This window comes from Oryctolagus cuniculus, chromosome 9, assembly GCF_051225735.1.
Source record: "Oryctolagus cuniculus isolate XC-2025 breed Fujian yellow rabbit chromosome 9, ASM5122573v1, whole genome shotgun sequence".
Lineage (NCBI taxonomy): Eukaryota > Metazoa > Chordata > Mammalia > Lagomorpha > Leporidae > Oryctolagus > Oryctolagus cuniculus.
Genome location: NC_142875.1, coordinates 60742472 through 60758761, shown reverse-complemented (window position 1 = coordinate 60758761; position 16290 = coordinate 60742472). Strand labels below are relative to the sequence as shown.

The following is a 16290-nucleotide window of genomic DNA, read 5'->3' as shown; positions in this document are numbered from 1 at the left end:
CTGCTGGTCCACTCCCCGAATGGCTGCAATGGCCAGGGCTGGAATAGGCCAAAGCCAGGTGCTTCACAGGGGTCTCCCACATGGGTACCCCACATGGGCTCTTGGGCCATCTTCCGCTGCTTTCTCAGGTGCATTAGCAGGGAGCTGGATCAGAAATGGAGCAGCTGGGACTTGAGCCAGCACCCAGGTGGGATGCCGTTGTCTCAGAGACCACAACTCTAGCCCCAAGACAGTAGATCTTGCATTTGAATTTCTTCACTGCACACACACACACACACACACACACAGTGACTAAGTGACATGGTAGTTGTATTAACTAAATTTGATTGTGGTAATCATTTCATAATGTATGTTTTATCAAATCACATTTTGTATGTTTAATACGTATAATTCGGTTGGACATATTCAGTTGTATACATTCAGTATAGAAATTACACCTCAATAAAGCTGAAAATACATTAAATGTAATACAGAGACATAGGACGTCTGATATCCAGATATAGACAACTGACCTGAGCGGGGAGTCAGCTAAGAGAGGCAGCATTGTGTCCCCTGCCCAGAGGAGAAAGAACCAGCACATTAGCTCCAGTGGGGACGACTTCCAAGGAGAATAGAGTCAGATGCCATTGTGGTCAGTTCCTGTCACCCCATGCCTTGTAGGGCACAGTCATCATCCATTCGGTCACCAACGACCAGTATCTCCCTCCTCTCACTGCAGAATCCCACAGTACCAGCTACCAGCTTCTCCAGTCCCCTTGACAGGGAAGAAAGACGAGTGGCTGGCTTCTGTCCCCAAGAAGAAGAAGCAGGTCTCCTGCGCAGCGTGGACCATCCTGGCCGCAGACAGTGGTGATCCGATGGAAGACATCCAGCTTCTACGGGCAGCAGGACTCTGTGTCCAGCTGGGCTGTCAGCAGTGGGCCCTGCAGCTGAGCAAATCTGCCTTCACCAAATAGGTGCTAAGGCAGGACTTGGTCTGCACCCCAGGCCCCTGAGCTTTGCCAGTCCCCAGGCCGGTGCCCCAGGGGACACTGCTGGGACACAGTGAGCTACCCAGTGTCTTGCTAATCAAGCCTCTTTCTGCCTCATTAGCTAGGGTCCGTTGCTTTTCCTTGCAATTATGAACCCTGACTGAAAGGATCTTGCATTTCCTTGGCTAAAGAGGGGATTCCTTTCTGCCATCTTACACCAACTTCTGCCTCTCATGAGTGTATCGAGTATCCAGTGTCCCTGGCCAGTGGCCAGTGTAGACAAAATGGCCTCCCAGCGGTCACAGTCTGAGCCCTGATATCTGATATCTCCATTTCCCCTTTTCAGATCCCAAGAACTCAGCCCCGTCTCTAGCTATGTGGATGCCTGTTCGCCTGTTCCCCACTTTATCTTGGCTCTGCAGAACCAGCTCTCACTCACCCATTGCCCTGTGTTCTCCTGGGACTCCTTGGAGCCTGTGGTTTTCAAGCTGCCTTGCTGCTAAGTGGGGGAAAGGAGATAAACAGGGAACACAACTCCCCGAAGTTCTCCGAAGCATCCAGTAGGTTTGTCTCTTGCAAACGCTGATTTGAAGTTCTTTGCCCGAAATCAAACCAGTCTGTCATCACCCTGGGCTGATGGGGGATGAATCAGACCTCGCAGATCTCGGGAATCTGCCTAGCCACCCTTGACACGTGTACCCAGAGCCGCTGTGCAGGGAAACCTGCGATGGATGTCTACCTGTGGCGCTGCCAGACGCCCAAACCACGAATGACAGCCAGCTCATCAGTCTCCTCTTCTCCTCCATGAGTGGCCGTGTCTGAAGAGCCTGGTGCCCTCCCAGAGGCCTCCCCATGCTAATTACATGTGTGGCCTTCCAAGGAGGCCCAAGCTGATCTTGCAGGCTGGGGCCAGTGAGCATTAGACAGTGATAAGACTGCTTAACCCGCTCCCATGAGCGTCAGGGGCTCAAATCAGCATTTTTGTCTTTTCCAAGGAGAGGTTTCCTGACGTCACCTGATCCCACTGGTGTACCACAACTTCCTGTGAGGGGAAAGGCATAGATTTTGCCATCCAGCTGGGAAAACTGAGGTCTAGAGAGGGCACAGGGGACTTCCCATATGGCAAAGTGGCTCACGGGGAGCCTGAGGTTTGCAGGTTCCCAGTCCTAGAGACGCATCATCGGCTGTTGATGTCACTGCTCTCTTGGCCTACTCGGAAGCAGAGAAAGCTTCCACTGACTCTCTTGGGTTCTTCCTCTTGCACCCATTAAATCATTCTTTGAAAGTGTATGGCTCTCAAGGGCTTCACCAAGGCGAAGTAGTTATGATCGGTAGAATCCCGAGAACAAAGCGTGCAGTAGCTTGGCCCTTGGCAAGTGGCTTATTCTCCAAGTGTGATTTGTGTCCATCACCTTCTAGTTTTCAGATCTGCCTCTGCAAGTGGGGCTGGGACATCTTCGCACTCATGGGGCTGCTCTGAAGGAGACTGGAAGAGTCGAGGTGAGGGCTTGGGAGCAAGGTGGGATCACCACCGGGCCTGGTCTTCCTAGCCCCAGAGGCCAGGACAACCCAGCACAGGCCAGGTGTGGGGGTTGGTCACCCAAAGCCGGTTTAGCCATCCTACCTCCATGTCCTATTCTGAGGTTGGGAGTCACTGTGAACCCCTGGGATGTTCTGGCCTCGTTACTTCTTATTCCAAAACCTTCTCTTCCATGTCCCTTGCCCAACCTCAAGCAGTGACATTTGAGCACTCCAGGGATTTAGAGACTGGTCCCATCCACTTATTTTACAGTCAAGGTGACCCCGCTTTACATCTGATGCAAAGGCAGAAGGATGGTCAGAGATGGGTTCCAGGATATAGCATGGAGATACACTTGGGCCCACCCTGGAGCCCAGCACAAGGCATGAAGAAGTGGCCAGAAAGTTCCCAAAACACTGACCCTGCAGTTCTGAATTGCCCCTGGCACAGACGTAGCTTGGAGTCCAGAACGGATGAGAAACAGATCAGTGGCCGTGTCTAATGGTTTTGGAGTCCAGCTCTGGTGGCCATCCTCCCCCGGACACCCAAGTGTCTGATCTGCTCCGAGCTGCAGGCCTCTGACGTCAAGCAGGGTCTTTGGAAGCAATGAGTTTCTAAGGAGAAGCTGAGCCCCATTTAAACCATCTGGGAGACCTCTGCCAACATCTTTTTCTGCTTCCCTGCTACTGAGAAAACACAAGGCCCCACTTTCTCTCCACATTGAAGCAGCAAAGGCTCATTCTGTATCCACATCCCCTCTCCCGCTCTCAGCTCCTCCACCCCCACCTAGGCTCTGGCTCTCCCTCAAGGAGCCAACACTAGGCCCACACAGAGCCTCTGCAGTTGGTTGGTGGGAAATGCCAGGTGGGCTCTATCAGGGTTCTTGCAGGTTGTGCCTGGAAGGGGACACCTTGGGAATCCCCACTTCCATGGAGCCGTCAGGGTCAGGGGAGGGGTACTGCAGGCTGAACAAGGCCCTCCCTAGAATGTCAGCATCCTAACCCCTAGGACCCCTGACTGTTACCTTCCGTAGTAAAATGGACTTTGCAGATGGGATTAAGCTAAGGATTCTAAGACAAGGAGATTATCTTGGTTGTCTGGATGGGCCTACTCCTGGCCATCACAGGGGTCCTTGTAGGAGGGCAAGGGAGTACAAAGGCTTCTAGAAGCTAAAACACGCAAGAAGCCAGCTTCCCCAGCAGCCTCCAGAGGACAGGTGGCCCTGCCAGCAGCTTGGGTTTTAGGCTCTGAACTCTTGAATGGAAAGAGAATAAAGTTATGTTGGTTTAAGCCAGTAAGTTTTTGGTAAACTGTTGCAATAGCGACAGGAAACTGGTACAGAGGTCCTAGGTGAGCATTCACGTGCCTGGGAAGGAAACCTGGGAGTGGTCCCATGGGTCCCAGGGTCTTCCAGGTCTCAGATCTTCTGCCACTAGGTGATCCCAAGTAGCAGAAAAATAAGTCAACTGGTTTATGCACAAGTCCAAAGGCAGGAACTCCAAGCTCGGTTGGTCAGTGACACTGTCATACTACCAAGGACCATGGTTCTCCCCAGCATTCTTATGTACTAGTCTCACTGTCTTCTTGGTCACAATGTGGCTGCCACAGTTCCAGGTAACACATCCAGGTACACCATTGCCTAGACCCAGGGCAAGAAGCCATTTTATCTTGGAATCTGTTGTTGAGAGAGAGGAGAGCCTTCTCAGAATGATCAGCCCTCTCCCTTCCTGCACCTCAATGCCAGAAGATTTCTCCTTCCATCTACTCATTGGCCAGCATCACATCATATGTCCATGCTTAAGCCAATCACTGGTGAGGAAAATGGGAGCACTCTGATGGGTTTAGCCCCAAAGCACTTGGCTATCGGGCAGAGAATGGAGCCCAAAAATAACCCAGGAGAATACTGGCCAGGTTGAGTAGACGTCCACTGATGTGTGGCATGGGCTTCACAGAGCCTTCAGACAACTCCAGAGCTTACGCAGCCTGTCCTTTACGTGGGATGGAATGGCTAGTCCCAGGCACCAGGGAGCCAACCCTCTGAGCAGCAGTCCTGCCTAGCCACCTGGGCTCCAGGCTCTCCCCAATCTGCCCCATTGTCTTCACCCACAATGTGGAGTCTGATGGAACCATCTGGAATCCATCTGTCACAGGGCTGGGTTCTGCTACCTTACTAACATCTCCACATCTCTAGCACCTGCAGTTGACGCTACTTTCCCCCAAGAAAACAGCCATAGGTATGGCAGGTCCCCCTGGCTCCATGGATTTTTCTCTAGGCCCCTGCTCCCCCAGGTGCAGGTTGCCTGCTGTTTCGGCCTCCGTGGCCTCGCCTGACGTGTGACAGGGTCCTGAGGTCCCCGTGTGCCCAGCCTCTGTGGGCTTCTCCCTGTGATGCGCACCTCGTGAAAGAAGTCAGGTGTTTGTGCCTGGGACACAGGACCCCTGCACCTCACAGTCTCCGTCTCCTCCATGGGGCGGAGGAGGAGGCAGGTGTGCAGGAAAAAAATAACCCAAGTGACCAAACTGGGGCTGAGAAGGGTAAGGAAGGCAAAAGGCAAATGAGCTAGGTGGAACGTCTTTCCGGAACAGCGAAGGGACGGGGGGGGGGGGGGGGCAGTGGTCCAGCCTGCATAAAGTATGTGAGAGCGACTCGGGGACCAGCTCAACTGCTCAGCTCGGATGAAGGTATGAGATGGTAGCATCAGGGGGAGCTGGATCAAGGGCATCCAGGAACTCTGCACTTCCTTTGCAACTTCCCGATAAATCTATAGTTATTCCAAAATAAAAAGCATATCAATTATTTTTACAAAAAGAATAAAGATAACATCAGGCCCAGCCCAGTTTCTACTCTTGGCCCCTGGGGTGCTCCCTCCCCCAGCTGGCTGGGCCCAGGTGAGAATCCTCTGTTCCAGCACCAACCCTAAAACAAATCCAAACGAGCGAGGAGGCATTTGAGTTAGAAGCACGAAGTTTATGTATTTAAGGGGCAGACACGAAATCAGCTCCTAGAGATGTTCCTATGTGTTGGGGAAAGGTGGCAAATCAGGATGCCAATCAGTGGGGTTAAGAGGTTTCTCAATGTCAGGACTCCGCAAAGCCACCAACAAGATCCGGTTCAGAGGCTGGCGCCAGGAGGCCTTTCCCAGAATGTCTTTAACAAGGGACCTTTCTTTGTGAAGTCACCTTGAGACACCATTTCCACCCGCCCTGCAGGGAGCCCGGCCTGGCCTCATTCCCAGGTTCTTTGCGTCAGCTTCTGCTGTTTTCCCAGCCCCGCCTTGAGGCCCAGTTCTGACTATAGAACTTTCCAGACCAAGTCACGTGCACCATCGCGGTGTGAGAACCGGCTGTGCATCGTGCTGTGCTGGCAGCCTGCCTTGAGCCCCGCCCCTCAGCTATCCTCACGACGTGGTTTAAATCCTGAGCCCCATCGTAGTCCGCCTCTGACAGATGAGGGGGCCCAGAGAGATTAAATCCTCTGCTAGTGAGGCCACCTCTGCACAGCCCCTCCCCTGAGCCTTGAAAAAATCCCATGGGCTTCCCTGCCTGGACATTTGCATATCCCCTGGTTCATATTTTGCTGCCTGCCACTGCTCCTTGCCTTTGTCATTCCTGTCCCCACACCTGTGGCCAGGGTGGTCTACTCCCAGGGGTCTGGCTCCACTCCTCCTCCTGCCCTCACCTTAGCAGGCAATGACCAGAGGTAAGAAAGGGGGGGCAGGCAGCAAGAAGGCACCTGCAGTGGGCCCAGAAGAAAATGAAAGGCTGCTGAGGTCTCAGTGTCCCCTTGCTGGGGACAGTCCCAGGCACAGAGGTGTCCATGACACCTGCTGGTGAGCCTGCCTTATTTCCCACTCTCTTTCAATTGGCCCAGCTATCAGCTGTGAATTGTGTCCTGCAGGGTCCTGGGCTCCTGGGCAGGGTCCGCAGTGACACTGCACAGTGGAACGGGCCCATCTGAGGGCCCGCAGCTCTGGTCTCATAAACTCCCAACGCACTTTTATGCTCCACATGTTTACTTTGAACAGGGAGGTCCCACACGAAGGCAGTGACCTTTCTCTGATATTTACTTTGAGTTGCATTAAAACTGCAATATTTTTTCCCTTACCGTTGGCGGCACGTCCCAGGACAAACACCTCCGTAAAACTCGGTGGCTCCGAGACAGCCGGCAGAGAGCCCTGTGTCACCCAAGGTTATGAGCCTTTGTTTCTGAGTGATCTCTCTTCAAGTGTAAGTGGCAACACGTTTAATGTTCAAGTCCTAGCAAGCGGCCAAAGTCTGACAACGGACAAGGGGGAAAGAATGCTTTAAAACATATTCCTGGCGGCGCCGCGGCTCACTAGGCTAATCCTCCGCCTTGCGGCGCCGGCACACCGGGTTCTAGTCCCGGCCAGGGCACCAGATTCTGTCCCGGTTGCCCCTCTTCCAGGCCAGCTCTCTGCTGTGGCCAGGGAGTGCAGTGGAGGATGGCCCAAGTGCTTGGACCCTGCACCCCATGGGAGACCAGGAGAAGCACCTGGCTCCTGCCATCGGATCAGCACGGTGCACTGGCCACAGCGTGCCAGCCCCGGCGGCCATTGGAGGGTGAACCAACAGCAAAAGAAAGACCTTTCTCTCTGTCTCTCTCTCTCTCACTGTCCACTCTGCCTGTCAAAAAAAAAAAAAAAACAAGCCGGCGCCGTGGCTCAATAGGCTAATCCTCCACCTTGCGGCGCCGGCACACCGGGTTCTAGTCCCGGTTGGGGCGCCGGATTCTGTCCCGGTTGCCCCTCTTCCAGGCCAGCTCTCTGCTATGGCCAGGGAGTGCAGTGGAGGATGGCCCAGGTGCTTGGGCCCTGCACCCCATGGGAGACCAGGAAAAGCACCTGGCTCCTGGCTCCTGCCAGGATCAGCGCGGTGCGCCGGCTGCAGCGGCGGCCATTGGAGGGTGAACCAGCGGCAAAAGGAAGACCTTTCTCTCTCTGTCTCTCTCTCTCACTGTCCACTCTGCCTGTCAAAAAAAAAAAAAAAAACAAAAAACAAAAAACATATTCCTTTATTTATGAAACACTTCAGCTCTAGGAGTGCCACACTTTTGGGGTGGCTGCTCTGTCTCCAAGATGTGAAAGCCTTCCAGGTAAAGCTACTCCCATGTGGCCACTCCCACGGCCTCTGGAGACGAGGGACGAGCATGCATGGTTTAGTCTTCTTGAACGGCAGGTGCTTGCCTTAGGGCTTCTCCTGCCGACCTGCCCAGCCACAGTCAGTCATTCCCTGAGCGTGTCCTGAGCTGCTTTCCTTGTCACTGTGTCTCATTTCTCCATGTTCATTTCTTATAGCACTTGTCTCTCTGAAATTATTCTCTATTTCGTCACTTCTAATGTATTTGAGAGGCAGAGAGATGTGAGTGGGCACTCCCACCCATGGGCTTATTCCCCAAATGCCTCCAATGGTCTCCTAGCCAGCACTGAACTGCAGCCCAATTATCTGAACCACCACTGCTGCCTCTCAGGGTCTGCATTAGCAGGAAGCTGGAGCCAGGAGTCGGAGCCGGGGATTGAACTCGGGTACTGTGAAACGGTGCAGGTGTTTTAACTGCTAAGCCAAGGGGCTTCCCCTATTTTTTTCCCCTGTCTTCCCGCTGGAACATAAGCTGTATGAGAGTAGGAGCTCTGTGGGTTTTGTTCACTGCTGAATCTATAGAATAAATTCGGTAGAAGAGTAGAATAAAGCACCAGGCAGGTCCCCACCATCATGGCTGTCTTCTCTCACCATGGAGAAGCAGATCACGAGTTCAAATTCTGGATCTGCTGCTCACAAGCTGCACTGTAAGGTGAGTTCCTCAACCTGTCTGTGCCCCAGCTGCCCCACGTAATGATGGAGTACACTAACAGATGCCCCTCAATCGGGCTAACATCTGTGAAGCACTTACAGTAGATGCCAGCGTACACACACTCAGTCAGCATTGGTTACTGTCACCTAGGGCCCCTTCCAGGCAAACCCACGTTCACCTCCAACATAGACGATCTGCAACCCTTCCAGGACCATGCACCCAGCCTTCCAGACACAACACCTTCTCCTTGTCTCTCCCATTTAACCATCTCTATCCCATTTCCTAGAGAGAAAAAAACCTGATCAAGGGGCGGGCGTTTAGCCTAGCTGTGAACACCAGGTAGGATGCCCGCGTCCCGTAGCAGAGTATCTGGGTTTGTTCCTTGGGTTTGGTTTCTGACTCCAGCTTTCTGCTAATGCAGACCCTGGGAGGCAGCTGTGATGGCTCAAGTAATTGGGTCCCTGCCACCCATGTGGAGGACCTGGATTGAGCTCCTGGCTCTTGGCTCCTGGCTCCTGCTTGGCCCAGCCCTGGCTGTTGCGGGCATCTGGAGAGTAGACTCACAAACAGGAATTCTGTGTGTGTCTGCGCTGTATGAATAATAAATAATTGTGAATATAAAAGTTCAGATCCACCAATCTGCCTCCAAGGATGCAAACCACCTACTCTCTCGTGGATCCAAACAGTCCTGGATCCCCCAAGGTGGCCTATGGGGTGAAATGTTCAACACTGAGTAAGCCCCCACCCTGGGAGCCGAGCCGGCAGGCCACACCCCATGTCCTAGAGAACTCCCTCCCCTGGGATCTCCCTCTAATCACCCATGGTGTCAAAGGGGTCAGCCCAACTGTAGGCACAGAATAGATCCGCGTTTGCCTGTAAGACAGCTGAGGAGGGTAGAACAATTACTGACTTCCCTAAGGCTTGGGGATGGGCTTCTGGGCTCTTTGGTGCCACCTACATGCTACGCCCCCAGCAGGAGCACTCTTCCCTCTGTCTTCCTCCTGGATATGTCCACTCACTGTGTAGACCCCAATTCCTCCAGGAAGGCTTCCCTGATTCTACCTGTCTGGGTGAGATTTCCTTCTTGCGTCTGCTGACTCGGTCCCTGTGCACACAGCTCTGCATGGGCACTTGATTACCTGTCTGAATCCCTGAGGGCACCCAGCCTGGGGCCTGGCACAGAGCTGACTCCTGTTACTCTGATGCATGGGGTATTTGTGCGCCCCCCCCCCCAAGTCCCCTTGCTGCAGTCTTAACCCTCAATGTCATAATATCAGGAGGTGGAGGCTTTGGGAGGGAGTTATACCATGAGGATGGAGGCTTTATGGATGGGATCAGTGCTCTTGGAAAAAGGACCCCTTAGACCCTGCGGCCTCCTTCCGCCACGTGAGGGCAGCGATCTGCGGACCCGGAAGAGGGTCCCCACCAGACTGGACCAGCCCCCCTGGTCTGGGAGAAGTACACACCTATGGTTTATAAGCCACTCTGGCCATGGTACTGTGACAGCAGCCAGCATTGAATTGCTAACCTAAAAATGTATTTCAATTTCCACTCTCAAAGATGTGCTGTCTTTGCTTCTGGTTGAAAATCCCGCCCCTGCTTTGCAATGCAGGAAAACCAATTTCTATAAAACATGAGAAAGGGGAGAGCTTAAGAAAAAAAAATGCTGCCCTCTGCCTCTCCCCAGCTCAGCTTTGCGGTGGGCAGGAAGCTTGTGGTATAGACAGGAGACAGGATTGCTTCCCCCCCCCCCAGTCTTACTACTACTCCTCCCCCTTCATCATCGGGCCCACCATCATGTCTCCTCCCAGGCCAGTGGGTGAGGGATGGGGAGAGAGGACAGAGGAGAGGGAAGGACAGATGTTAGCGGAAGGACACTTCCTCTTTGTCAGGTGTGTTGCAAGCCGGCTCTGCTCCCTCTGGGGCTGGGAGGTGTTCAAAGCTGAGAGTCCTTCTCTAATGGGCAAGAGTGGGTTCTTAGCAGACCCGGTCGGTGGGCGGACTCTTGCAGTCCCCTCCGCCAAGAACGTGTGCTTGTTCCCCTCTGCCGAGGCTTGTCCAAGATGGCTGCCTCTGGGAGCAAAGCCAAAACAGATCTGTCTCGGACCAAAAAGGAGGCCCAAGGAGATGAGAGTGCTGGGGAGTGACACCCAGAACGTGAAGGCAAAGGCCTGAAGTGGGAGTGTGTTGGGTGCGACAGCAAGGAGCGCCCCAGGGCTGCAGACCAGCTGGGGCTGGAGCACGCAGGGCCTTGGCTTTGTTCTCTGTGGGAGGGAAGGGAAGCCGTGGGAGGCCTCTGATCAGAGGAGTGAGGTGATCCAACTTTGCGCAAGAGCACAGGCTGAGCATACGGAGAGGAGTGGGGCTCCTGCAGCCTCCAGATGAACACAGACCCGGGAGGTAGAACTGGAGGTTGTGAGAGGAGGGTTCAGGATATTTTGAAGGTAGGGCCGAAAGGAACCCCAGAGCTTCTCCTGGAGAGGAGAATCGAGGCTGCCTTCACAGGCTGGACCTTCACAACTCGAGGAAGGAGTCTCTCTGAGGAAGACTGCCTGTTAGGGATAAGGATGGAATGGGGGGTTGGTTTGGACTTGCTAACGGCGAGATCCTATGAGGGAGCTAACTGGCGAAGCCAAGCAAGCAGCCAGGTGCCCTAACTGGAGCTCAGGAGAGGGCCAGCCGGGACAAGTGCCAGCATGGCACTAACCACTCCGGGGTACCCAAACGTTATAATGGCGGTTTTGTGGTTTGAGCAAGAACATGCAAAAACGCAGGTGTCTGTGGCCAGTGAACTTCTCTGTGAAACAACGCTCACCCAGCTACAAGCCGGGAACACCTGTCACTGTCTGTTAGCTGCTACCACATGCGCAAGGCAGGGCTTCCTTCTGTACCAGGTGAAGTGACTTCAACTCTTTCATGCACCTGCTTAATTTACCAGTTGCCATCGCAACGCCACTTTCAAAATAAACAGTGTATTTTGCTAAGTTCAGGGCCCCCAACATATTTCCAAGTGCCCTTAATTCAATATGGATGTGCACTTATATTGTGGCAGATGTGTTGGACATTTAAAGGGCAGAAAGGAGGAAAATAGACATGTGTTGAGTTCCTGTAGAGATAAACAACCTTAAGGTTATTTATAACACGCACCTGCTTTGTGTAAGGCAAGTGGAACCAGAGAAGGATCGTTCTGTGATGAGGAGTAGACAGATACAAGAGGGGAGAGATGGATGCTGCACCTAAGAAAAATGACAGAGACCCAGAAGAGAGGCCCCCGGACTGGAGGGCTCCTGGAAGAGCAGGAGATGGAGGTGGGTGGGTGGTGCCAGGACAGGGAACAAGGCAGAGAGCCTAGGAAGATTGCTGTAAGGAGAGTTGGGGCCAAGGGCTCAGAGCCACTTAAAGTGGGGGCCAGGAGGTGTTGCTCTTGTGGGTGAGGTGGGATTCCCTCTGGGCCTCCACGTGGAATCTGCAATGATTTTCTTCCCACAGGAAGCTGAGCTTGTACAGTGTGCGGAGATGGGTTTCGAGGGGCGAGCAGGTGGCCCAGGATCATAGGCTGGGCTGTGAGACCTAGGTCTCTGCCAGCGAGTGCTTGATCATTCGTTCTCAGAACTCCAGAACAGAAAATGTGCTCCTTCCTGATAACACCTGGACAGGACAATTGTACACGTCTGGGTGGGGAAGCGTTGGGGGCGGATCGTTAACCAAGAGGGCAGAAACCCCACCCACCTGCTCCCCAGCCCTGGTGCTCCCTCTCCGTGGGCCAGAATCTGCTGATGGTGGAAAGAGCTCTTCAGGACTTGTTTTAGAAGGCATCAGAGCACAAAACAAATGTCAGTGCAGGTTCAATTATTTCTTTGTAGAAAATGTGAATTATATCTGACCCAACTGGTGGAACAAATCCTCTCATGTTCAGTTGTATTGGGAAAGACTATTTGCTTTAAGAAGTAAACCAGGGCATTTGGCATAGCAGTTAGAACATGGTTTAGGGTGCCCAGACCCCATCATTCTACATTCCTGGTACTGTGCACCCTGGGAGGCAGGAAACAATGGCTCAAGTACATGGGTCCCTGCCACCCACGGAGATGGGCGGGTGCAAGAACCTGAACTGGGTTCCAAACTCCTGGCTTCAGCTTGGACAAGCCCTGGCTGTTGTGGGCTTTTGGGTAGTGAACAGGCAGATGGAAGATCTCTATCTCTCTGCCTTTCAAATAAATAAATATACATCAATACTTTTTTTAAAAAAATTAAGTGACCATAACATTTCAGTGGCCTTGAGTGATGTAAGTTGACTTGTCGCTCCTCTGCCAGGCTTGCTGTGGTGCACTGGTGAGTGCATGACTTTCTTCCACAAACGTGGTGATCCAGGCATCCAGGATCTTCCCATCGTGTGGACCTGCCATCCATAGGGCCTCACAGTCTTCTATACCCATCAGCAGAGCTGAAGAGAGGACATGGAGGGGCCGGCGTTGTGCTACAGCAGGTTAAGCTGCCACTTGCTGTGCTAACATTCCATATGGGCCCCAGTCCTGCTCCAGGTCTGAGCCAGCTCCCTACTAATGGCCTGGGAAAGCAGCAGAATATGGCCCAAGTGCTTGGGTCCCCTGCACCCACGTGGGAGACGCTAATGGAGCTCCAGGCTCCTAACTTAGGTCTGGCCCACCCCTGGCTATTATAGCTGTCTGGGGAGTGAACTAGTGGATGGAAGAGATATTCTCTCTCTCTCCCTCCCTACCTATCACTGCCAAATAAATTTTAAAAATCTTTAAAAAGACATAAAGAGAATATGTAAAGACCTGCCCACTTCTTAAAAGTCCCCTCCCAGAAATGCCATACCTCTTGTCTGCCCACATCCCACTGACAAGAGTGAATCACGTGACCACCTCTGGCCAGGAGGAAGGCTGGGAAGCACAACCCTTGTTCCTGCAGCAACAGCGGAACTCCACACTGTAGAAATGAGAGCTTAAATTTCTGGTAAATAGTCACCGAATTTAGGCCTGTTAATATGGGAGGATACTTCAAAATATTTGTGGCAAATGTAATTTAAAAGACCATGTTGGAGCAACAACTTTTGAAATTCATGAATAGTTTTTCATAATATGCATTTCTGTGGGGAGCAACTGGGAGCAACCCGGACTAGACTAAGTTACTGGAATTAAGACTTATTCTATGTATCTGCACTCCCACAATATGGCGCTGGGAGAGGAGGCAATAGCTTCTACCCAGCTGCCTCTCACCAACTTGACAAGCTGCAGGACCTGCTCCTGATTGGAGGAGAGCAGCGTACTCGGCGTGTGGGCAGCAGAGTTGGGATTGGTGGAGGAGGACTATAAAGGAGGAGAGAGACAACATGCACCAGGAACATCTAAGGGGAACATCTAAGGGGAACACCTGTGCAGCCCCCGAGAGAGCCGGCCGGCGGTGTGCCGCTCCCCTGCGGAAGTGGGGAATGTGGCAGGGGGAACCGCCCTTCCACGGAGGTGGAAGGGACAGTAGCCAACCCGGGAAGAACCAGCAGCAAACCCGGGGAGGGCCGAGCAGACAAAAGAACAGTGCAGGGTCCTGTGTCGTTCCTCCACGAAGAGGGGGAGCGACAATTTCCACAAACTTTTCCAAGAGCCTCACATATACATGCTGTTCAAAACTTCTTGCATCAAGACCTTTCTCTCTGTCTCTCTCTCTCACTGTCCACTCTGCCTGTCAAAAAAAAAAAAACTTCTTGCATCAAAATGATCTGATCTTTTTTTAAAAAAATTATTTTCATTTTATTTGAAAAGCAAAAAGAGACATCGTCCATCCCAAAATGCTTACAACAACCAGGGCTGGCCCAGGCTGAATCTAGAAGTCTGGAACTTAATCTGGCTTTCCCTTGGGGGTGGCAGAAACCCAAGGATTTGAACAGTTATCTGCTGCCTCCCAGGGTGTGCAGTGGCAGAGTGGCTCTCCTTGTAAAACCTCAGCTACTGACGTAGGCAGGCAAACCTTGCACAGGGCTCAAGAAGCACCAGGCCTGCTTCTGATCTGATTCCATACAGTTGTGGATCTGCTGGGCCAGTCACGCTGCTGGCCCGGGAATTCTTCAGGGAGTTTGTCCCACACCAAAACATGGAACCAGTTTCCAAGGTTCTTGCTTCACCCTTCACCCCTGCCAATCCGTGTAGTTCAACGCTGCTTGCTGGCTTTGGGGCTTCTGACACTTGGCCATTTTTCTTTAAAAAAAAAATTAGCAACTGGTTGCACATACATAGTGTCCTTGGAATGTCCCCCACTGAAGCAGAGGCTAATGGCTTGCACATTAGAAGGTGAGTGAATCAGGCAGTGAATTTAATACTTGTCCTATCCTACACCAAAGTGCATGCCAGGGACTAAAGGGGACAGGATGGTCCACAGTACAAGAGAACGAACCTGAAGCAGCTGAGTGAGAGATCATGGGAACAAGGGGACAGAGGCAGGCTCAGCGCCTCCAGCCTGGGAGGTGGGGTTGTTTCCGGTCTGGGCTTACACCACCGACTGCGGGCTCTGAGGCCGGCCTCGCCTCTGTCAGCTCACGGGTAACCTTCCCAGGAGGGAGAACCAGGTTGGCACAGAGAACCGGAACTCAGCAGGGGAAGGGGAGGGCCATCGGCCAGAACCCAAAGAAAGGGACACTCAGGGAAAAGCCCAGGAAAAGCGAACAGGAAAGTCTTCAGCCCAGAGACTAGAAGGAGAGGGCTGGGTATTGATTGTGAAGTGCAGGAGCCTCCGGCTTGCCAATGCTCTGTAGCCCGATGGGAGTAGTGGTTACCCGTGCACTCCTCCTCCGGAAGTCTCGTGCTAACCACGCCAGCGCTGACCCTGGACACGTGCAAGCCGAGTGAGGACACTGGGGGTCGTGCATCAGGGGCAAAGTCTGTGAGATGCCTGCCTCCTCCACGTCCCAAGGAGGCTGGCCTCTGAGCCCAGATCCAGCCCGGGGGGCAGCTGCTGTGGCAGGAGCATGATCTAAACCCAGACGGGCATCCACGGAGGTGGCTGTGCCACCGGCCCTGCTGTCACTCACACCTGCATTTCCTCATCTGTGCCCTGGGATGAGCCTGCCTCTTGGCACGGCTGCTCCGGGAGGGAAATGGAAGATAACTGCACGGGGGACTGCTATCCTCTGGACCACGTTGCGAGTCTGGCATTCCCACGAACAGCCTTTCTTAGGCGCCCCTCTCTGAAGATGGCTTCACGCTCCTTCAACATTCTGCTGGTCTATTTCAATCTCAGAACGTGTTGTCCTTGCCCTTGGAAACCCCAATGAGAGCTGAGGCTGTCGTGCAACCCCCGGGAGGGCCCATTTCACAGGAGAGTGACCTTCTTCCGTGGCACACGTAGACGAGGTGTAGCCATAACAGCAAGGCAGGCGGGCTGGGGCCACGTTCTCATTGGCAGGCAGACTGTGTGTGCAAAGGCGCCACTTTGTGCCATTGCACCACGTGGAAGTGCACTCACTGCACTCAAGTAGAACAGCTCAAGAGGCCCCCAGTGAGGCCTGGAGACCTGGTTTGGGTTGGGGAGGGGGACAACCACAGGACAGAAAAAGCCGCTGGTGTCACACTCACCCCTGCCCTCAGAAAGGGACTTCCCTACACCCTTTTGGGCAATGATTAAAAAAAAAAAAAAAAGAATACTGGGACAGGTGCTTGACCTGGTGGTTAAGTGGACCCTTGGGATCCCATTTTCCAAGTGCCTGGTTCGAGTCCTGGCTCCTCCACTACCAGTCCAAATAATGTGCATTGTGGGAGGCAGCAGCTCAAGGGCTTGACCTACTGAGACTCAGATTGAGGTCTGGCCTCCTGGCTTCAGCCTGACCCAGCTCTGTCACTGCAGGCAATCAGGGAGCGAACTAGCAGATGGAATCAATCTCTCTCTCTCTTCCTCTCTTCCTGCCTCTCAAGTTTTAAAAAAAAAATTCTCAAAATAGACCAAGTTGCGGGAGAAAAGCAGCTCCCAGTATACTCCCCACCCGA

At 53.1% G+C, this 16290-nt stretch overlaps 1 long non-coding RNA gene across 4 annotated transcripts in view; it reads left to right on the top strand.

Annotated features, from left to right (window-relative positions):
- Window positions 1-4189, top strand: part of LOC149124571 (uncharacterized) — a 33634-nt gene extending 29445 nt beyond the window's left edge. For all 4 annotated transcript variants that reach the window (XR_016213235.1, XR_016213234.1, XR_016213232.1 and 1 more), the window contains one exon: window positions 719-4189. This is a non-coding gene — a long non-coding RNA (uncharacterized LOC149124571). The remainder of the gene's footprint in view (window positions 1-718) is intronic.
- Window positions 4190-16290: the final 12101 nt, after the last annotated feature.